The sequence below is a fragment of the Marmota flaviventris genome, chromosome 3, assembly GCF_047511675.1.
Source record: "Marmota flaviventris isolate mMarFla1 chromosome 3, mMarFla1.hap1, whole genome shotgun sequence".
Lineage (NCBI taxonomy): Eukaryota > Metazoa > Chordata > Mammalia > Rodentia > Sciuridae > Marmota > Marmota flaviventris.
In genome coordinates, this window is record NC_092500.1 from 132,072,015 (window position 1) to 132,079,737 (window position 7,723).

Genomic DNA, 7,723 nt, shown 5'->3' on the forward strand with positions numbered 1-7,723 from the left:
GCTTGAGTAGTGGCTTGTTCTCCTCACAGAGCCCAGGCAAGGTCTTATGATCCTGGGACCCCCCTGCTGCCTGAGGGCTGAAGAGGGGCTTTGTACCCTTAATGCAGACCAGTTCCTGCCCAATCCCCTTGAATGCTACTGAGCACAGACCTGAAATAAAGATGTGCATAGGGTTGGGCTCTCAGTCACCTACCATTGGAAGAGATTAGGGGCTGCCAAGACCCAGGGAGGGTTTAAAAAGATTTGATAGAAAAGGCAGGATGCTGGTCTTAGAAGCTATATGCAAATGACTTAGAAGCTCTTCTAAGAATCCAAAATTTTGAGTCCTTGAATCTCTTCCTCTGGCCTCCAGATTGCTGCCCTAAGGGACAGGCCCCCTCAAAAGCCAACAGGTACACTTGATGCTAATTTTGTCATTTTAGTAATTGAGTCCTTATGTAGAGACCTGGTTCTTAGGGAGGAACAAAAGAGAGGAGAAAGGGAGAAAGACAGGCAAAAGGGGGTCCCCCAAACGGTGGAGGCTGTGTTGACCATGTGATAGCCTAAAGTCACAGAGATTCGGACAGCCAATGCAAAGGAGGGGATTGAGGGGGCTGATGGCTAGAAGATTTTACTCTCCTTATAATTCTTTCTTCTATTTTCTCTTTTCACAGCAACTCAAACACGCATTCTCATTTCATCCTCCTATCTCCACTGCAGGGGCCCCTTCCTCTTTCCTTCCTGTTCCTGAGCCCCTTTTGCACATTCAAGTTCATATTCTGTGACCCTTATCTGAAAAAAACCTGTTGATCTTCAGCTCCCTTTGCAGGACTTGTCCCTGTCTGGTGCCTCTTACAGCCTTTATTTCCTTCTTCCTTGAAGTCTGATATTTGAACACCTGTTCTATCCCGGGAGGGTAGATTGAACCATTTCATGAGACCATGAACAACTCGAAGAAGGGGCTTTATCTGATTCCGTTGTGGCACCCCTCACAGTCCCCTGCCCGTTAGTGGACATGCAATCAATATGGAGCCTCTTCAGTATCCCCTCATGATTCTTCCTGGTCAATGTGAAGAAAAAAATTTTAAAACACTAGGTGAAGGCCAGCTAGGGGATTTAGAGCCTGTCTAAATCTAAAAGAGATCTTTTTCATGCTCAGAATTTTTTTTTTTAAATTAATGTTGCTCAGGACACCAGGTTGCATCAGACACTAATAGAGATTTCCAAACTCCTCAGCAATCCACCTATCTAACCCGTTCTGCCAATGCAAACACTTCAGTGATGGGGGAGAAGAAAGAGATTTCTTTTTCTTTCAAGGTCATTGACATATAAAGATCAGTTAGGATTTACAGAAGATGATTCTTACAAAGGAGCTCACAATGTGTTAGCTCTGAAATCACATTTTTCCTTTCCCACTCCTATTCTTTGTAGGCTCATTATTATCCCTGCCAAAAGAGGCAGCCTGCTGCGCCTGCTTATTTGCTGAATCACTGCTGATTTAAGCCCAGCAAAGAGCAACAAAAAGCTGTTTTAATGAGATTTTTAAAGTTCAGCTGTGAAAATTGAAAGTCACCCAACATCAAACCACCCAACCACCTGAGAATATTGTACTGAAATGTTCTTGTCACTCACAGTGATTCTATTTCAGACCAACCAGTTTACAGTAGTGGGAAGAAGAAGAAACAGGGAGGAGAAGCAATTTAGCTTGCTTTTGCTTACCCTGGGACAACTTTGGTAGAATTAAATAGATAATGTTTGCAAAGTGCCCAGTATAGTACCTGGCAAGGAGCAGATGCTCAATGCTGATGGTTCTTTCTGCACTCCCTTTCTTAGATCTTATGTGAGTAAGTTTCAGTGAAATGCCCAGGATTACTAAGGATGGAACTTGGAATATGAATGCATTCATATCTCTGAGTCATTAAATAAACCATCTTCCCACACACTAAAAGAAGGCCATGATAAGGGTATATCACAAATCAAGAGTTATGATTAACTTAATTCTATTCACCTGAGGTCTATTAAAAACAAAAATATATATTAATTTCTTTTTGTGGTTTCATTCAATCACTTAAGTATCTTCTTATCCCATTTATAGAAAGTCCCTCTACTTCTCACTTAAAAAAATATTCCTATATCTCAGAGCAAGCTCTGTGTCAAGGTGCTAATGATCAGTCCTGCTTCAAGGCCAGGCCTGGGGAACTGAAAACCAGTAGTCAACCACAGTCTCTGCATGTCTGGGCCACACAGTGCTGCAAATGAAACTTCATATGATCTGGTTCATGGACGTGTGCCCACTCTGTGGCAATGCCCTGGCCTTCTGCCAAGGCCGAGTAGGATTTTTCTCCTGAGTTCAGATGCACGGCCTCCAGCGATAGCCACATATATGCAGAAGCAAGTTTTCCCTCAAGTTCAGGGACTCTCAGGCTAGGGATTAAAAATCATAAGGTAGCAGAAATGGGTAAAGTGAACTTGACTTCAGGAAAATCAGTACACTGGTTTTATTTTATATTGAACTTCATTGTAAGAAAGTTGTATGTAAATATGTGTCATAGTGATATTGATAAATGCAAACAGCGATCAAGGAATATTTAATAATAAATTAAATAGTTTAGGCTAGGGATGTAGCTCAGTAGTAGAGCATTTGCATGTGTGAGACCCTGGATTCAATCTCCAGTATTACAAAAAAAAAAATTAATAATTCATTTCTTCTTTAATGGAAATCTGGAAAACTAACACCTTTCCCTCCATATCAAAATGCCAATGTCTCTTCTCCCATTTGTGTTCTGAACATGGATAGAAGCATTCCACTTTTAGAATTCTGGGCTTTAATAGTGTTGTATTAAGTCTTCAGAATTATTTTGTCCAACTCTTCAATAATATCAATTGAGAGTGCTTCCTTTGTCCTATTGAGATTGAGAAAAGTGCATTTAGCCATGTTGTTTCATTTTCATTATGTTTGAAATACACTTTTGGAATCTAGTCTCTAAACTGACAATTTTAAGAATGGAATTCAAGCTATCATTCTCATCTTTGGAAACTCAAAGTGGACCAGATTATTCCCCACAAATTGAGTTTCTTACAGGTAATTTCTCTAGAAATGAGTCAATTGAATATTATATTTCTAAAATGTGATGAATTGTTATATATCTTAGGGAGACCCCAAACGAAATATTCTAGTCTATAGAAAGCTGGTATGGAGATTTTTTTCCCTTTGATCATGTGAACAAGTTAATTTATTTCAGCAATGCAAAAAGCATTTTTTTCCCACTCTATACTACATTAATTGATCTACCCAAACTCCAGAAAATACAGCAGAAGATGGTGGTGTGCTTCACGAGGATCACGGTATCCAGGATTTCAAGGCACAGAGGCATACGCAGGGCTCTGTGTTGGTGACTACATCCTTGATATTTCCCAATTCTAACCTTTTATGGCTTAGCAGTTGCTGATTAATGTAATAATATAATAGGCTTAACTTATCTGTCTTTACAAATATTGCCTTACTAAATTTCCTAATTAGTGTGACATTAACACCAACCAGATCACAGATCACAGACCACAGCTCCTAGCTATGCTGTCTAATATTTACCAGACCATATTCAAACTGTTGGAGTCTCCCCTGTGTTTTAGTCTGCTTTTTTGCTGTTCTGACCAAAAGACCTGACAATAGTTTTAGAAGAGGAAAAGTTTAGTTTGGGTCTCAGTTCATAGATTGCCAACTCTGTCTCTCGGGGCCTTACGTGAGGCAGAACATCATGGCAGAAGGGTTTGGTGGAGGAAAACAGCTGGGACATAGCACAAGAAAGTAGAGGGGGGGTCCACTCTCCAGAGACAAAATATATACCCCAAAGGTATACCCCCAATGACCCACCTTCTCCAGCCAAACCCTACTTCCTACAGGTACCACTCAGTAAATCTCTATATGGGATTAAGGCACTGATTAGGTTAGGGCTTTCATAACCCAACAATGTGACCTCTAAACTTTCTTGTATTGTTTCACACATGAGTTCTTGGGGGACACCTCATTTCTAAACCATAACACCTGGTATCCCCATACAAGTCATTTTCTGACATTTTATCTATCACGATCCATCCAAATGGTCTTCTACCCTATGAATCCTAATTAACTCTGTGAATAAGTATAGTAGCTCATCAGCTACAACAAAAAAGATTAGAAATTATTACATTTTATACATAATTTGTGCTGTGGATTTTTAGCTATATTTTCACTACTTTAAAAGCAAGAGAATTTCTGGTTGTTCCTTTTTGGGATTGTGAACTTAAAACTGAATCTCCATAAAAGTCCCCAGTGTCTAAAATGCAAGGGGGCAAAGGTGAGGGAAAACAGAGAAAGGATATTGATCAAACTATGTGCATAATCTCCTGTGATAATCCATGCTAAATGAGGATGCTCTATTCTGGAGGCATAAATTAACTCTGAGTTGACCAGGTTGAAGGCCAGAATAAGCAGAAACAAGGCCAGGATGAAGAGATGGAGGTGAACAAGACCCAGAAATTGAAGGTCCATCCACACTCCTGGGTGAGGTCTGTAAGAAAAAGGGTAGAACAAAGGCTGATGGTCAATGACCAGGACAAGCAGCAAACCCTGCCATAGCACCAGACCTGAATGGACTTACGGGCTATTGGAACTCTTGTTCCAACTCAACTCTGTCCATTCATCTCCTGAAGGGCATCTAGGTAGGTTCCACAATTTAGCTATTGTGAATTGTGCCACTATAAATGTTGATGTGGCTGTGTCCCTGTAGTGTGCTATTTTTAAGTCCTTTGGATATAGACCAAGGCAAGGGCTAGCTAGGTCAAATGGTGGGTCCATTCTAAGTTTTCTGAGGTATCTCCTTACTGCTTCCCAGAGTGGTTGCACCAATCTGCAGTCCCACCAGCAATGTATGAGTGGACCTTTTTCCCCCACATCCTTGCCAACACTTATTGTTGTTTGTCTTCATAATAGCTGCCATTCTGACTGGAGTGAGATGAAATCTTAGAGTGGTTTTTATTTGCATTTCTCTAATTGCTAACAATGATGAATATTTTTTCATATATTTCTTGATTGATTGTATATCCTTTTCTGAGAAGGGTCTTTTCAGGTCCTTGGCCCACTTATTGATTGGGTTATTTGTTTTTTTTTTTTTTGTTTGTTTGTTTTTTTTTTGGTGTTTAGCTTTTTGAGTTCTTTATATACCCTAGAGATTTGTGCTCTATCTGATGTATGAGGGGTAAAGATTTGCTCCCAGGATGTAGGCTCTCTATTCTCCTCACAGATTGTTTCTTTTGCTGAGAAGAAACTTTTTAGTTTGAATCCATCCCATTTATTGATTCTTGGTTTTAATTCTTGCACTATAGGAGTCTTGTTAAGGAAGTTGGGACCTAATCAACGCTAACTCTGCCAGACAGTCAGGTCCTTCTCAGAAGGAGACAGAAAAACCAATGAAGCAATTTGGACAACGTTTTACCACCTGGCATCTTATGCTAGTGGGAATTGAAAGAACAAACATGATTCTAATATAGCAAGAAGTAACTTCCTAATAAAATTTTCTCTCTCCCTCCTTCCTGTCTCTCTCCATTCCTTTCTTTTCTTTCCCTTTTCATTCCCCCACCCCATTTATCAAGAACACTAAGGGGTTGGGGTTGCAGTGAGAACAGAACTCAGGGGAAGGAATTAAAATAAAAATCTATAGTTACCCACCCCATAATTCCCCAGGCTTAGCATTTCCCTGAGGCAAATGCTTTCTGCTACCAATTCTGATGCTTTCCTCCCTGACTCTACTTGATTCATGGACTATCTCTTGAATTATTAATTTAAAATCTTGTCAAGGTCCTTACCCACAGAAAGTTAAGGATTTAATTTGCCTTATGCCCCCCCTTTCTTATTTTGAACAATTGTTTTTGCCCTGTTATTTATTCCTTCTATGTTTGTGCATAATACTGAAAACATATATTTTTAAATAGAAGGGAGACCAGTAGCATAGAGGAAGGGAGCCAAGTGGAGAAAAAGGGGGAGATCCTGGGGATTAAAATTTGACCAACTCATGTGCATATATGACTATGTCACAATGAATCAAACTATTATGTATAATTATAATACACCATAAAACATAATAAAATACTTTGGAAAGTATTTCTGATTTTCAACCAAGTTGCGTGAAGACATGGGTGGCTGCTCTTCTCCTCCCCTATTTCTTCTCATTTTCTGACTGCCAGAGTTTGCTTTTACATTGCCAGGGCTTGGTCAGGTTACATTTTGTCTTCTAACCATATTTAGTCTTCTGTGTTCTTTTAGGCCAATTCTCGAGCCTGAAAACTGGTAGACAGTATGTTACTGTATGTAAGTTCTCAATATATTAATATATTAATTAGTGCTCACCTCAACAGCACATGTATTAAAATTGAAACAACACAGAGAAGATCAACGTGGCCCTGGTGCAAGGGTGACTCAAAATTTGTGAAGCCTTCCATATTTTTTAGAGGCTAGGAAAGAGAAGGGAGATAGAGGAAAGATGAATGGCAGGTACCAAAATGCAGTTAGAGAGGAGGAATAAGCTCTAGTGTCCTACAGCTTGGTAAAGTGACTATGGTCCACGATAATTATATGTTTTATGAGGAACTAGAATAGAGGAGCTAGAAAGCTCTAAACATAAAGAAAAGGTAAGGAAATGACAATGACCATACTGTACCGTATAAATATGCATGATTTATTTATTTAATTATTTTAATTAATTAATTTTTAAAATTGCTTTTATTTTTTAAATACATGGCAGCAGAATGCATCATAATTCTTATTACACATATAGAGCACATTGTTTCATATCTGTTTGAAATATGCATAATTTTATAAGGTAATTTTTAAAAGTATATATTAATCAATTACTTCCATAAACATGGAGGCAGACACTGAGCTAAGGTGGTACAATGGGTGTCATGAAGCAGGTGCGGTGCACTTGGGTTAAGTGGATTCTCTTCATCACATTCCATCAGTGTCCCAATACTCTGCCACCTCTTGGTAGGGCTTGTTGACTGACGGGGCCTAATTTTGGTGAAAGCAGAAACAGGAGTCTCACCAAAGTTCTCAAATGTTTCTGGAGTCTAGATGCCTTGGTTTTTTTTTTTTTTTTTTTTTTTTTTAGTAAGCAATGTCTATAGGGGAGGGAGCTCTGGTTTTTGCTTGGGCATTTTGGCAGGTGAGGAGCATGTAGGTCTCCACCAACTGACTCATTCTTCCTCAGACAACTTGAATCATCTCCTGCAACTTCTTCCTCTAACACCACCAAGATTCTGCAATGTGGCTTCCAAAATCAAATTACTCGTCAACTAGCTTCCATTAGCTTTACCTTGTCTAAAAATTAGACAAGATATGTTAAGATGGCTCCTCTACTCTCTCCCCCCATTATTTTCACTGTTAGGAGCCAAGTCTGAGTAAATGATTTTCTTCAGGACTGTCCTCTTCTGTTCTTCCTTTCCTGAGGATCGTATGGAGGATTTGCATCTGCTCTGGCAGCATGCTGAATCCCTCTAAGAGCAGGGCCCTCTAGAACAGATGTTTTCTGGGATCTTTTCTTTATCGGAGTTAGAGCATGGGCATACGGAAAGTCAGATTTATTGGTAAGTGAAACTCACATTTCACAGTTGGGTCAGCCTCCTGAATGTTCTTATAATTTGAAAAACATTGCTCACCTAATTTCCTTTCACTGTGAATGCACCTTCTCACCGAATGCCCAGTTCCTGGTGC

The 7,723-nt window shown here is 39.5% G+C and overlaps 1 non-coding gene across 1 annotated transcript; it reads left to right on the forward strand.

Annotated features, from left to right (window-relative positions):
- The first annotated feature begins 6,353 nt into the window (after positions 1–6,353).
- LOC114081122 (U6 spliceosomal RNA) lies at positions 6,354–6,459 on the forward strand. The gene has a single exon (XR_003580730.1). It is a non-coding gene; the product is annotated as a U6 spliceosomal RNA (small nuclear RNA).
- The last annotated feature ends 1,264 nt before the right edge of the window (positions 6,460–7,723 follow it).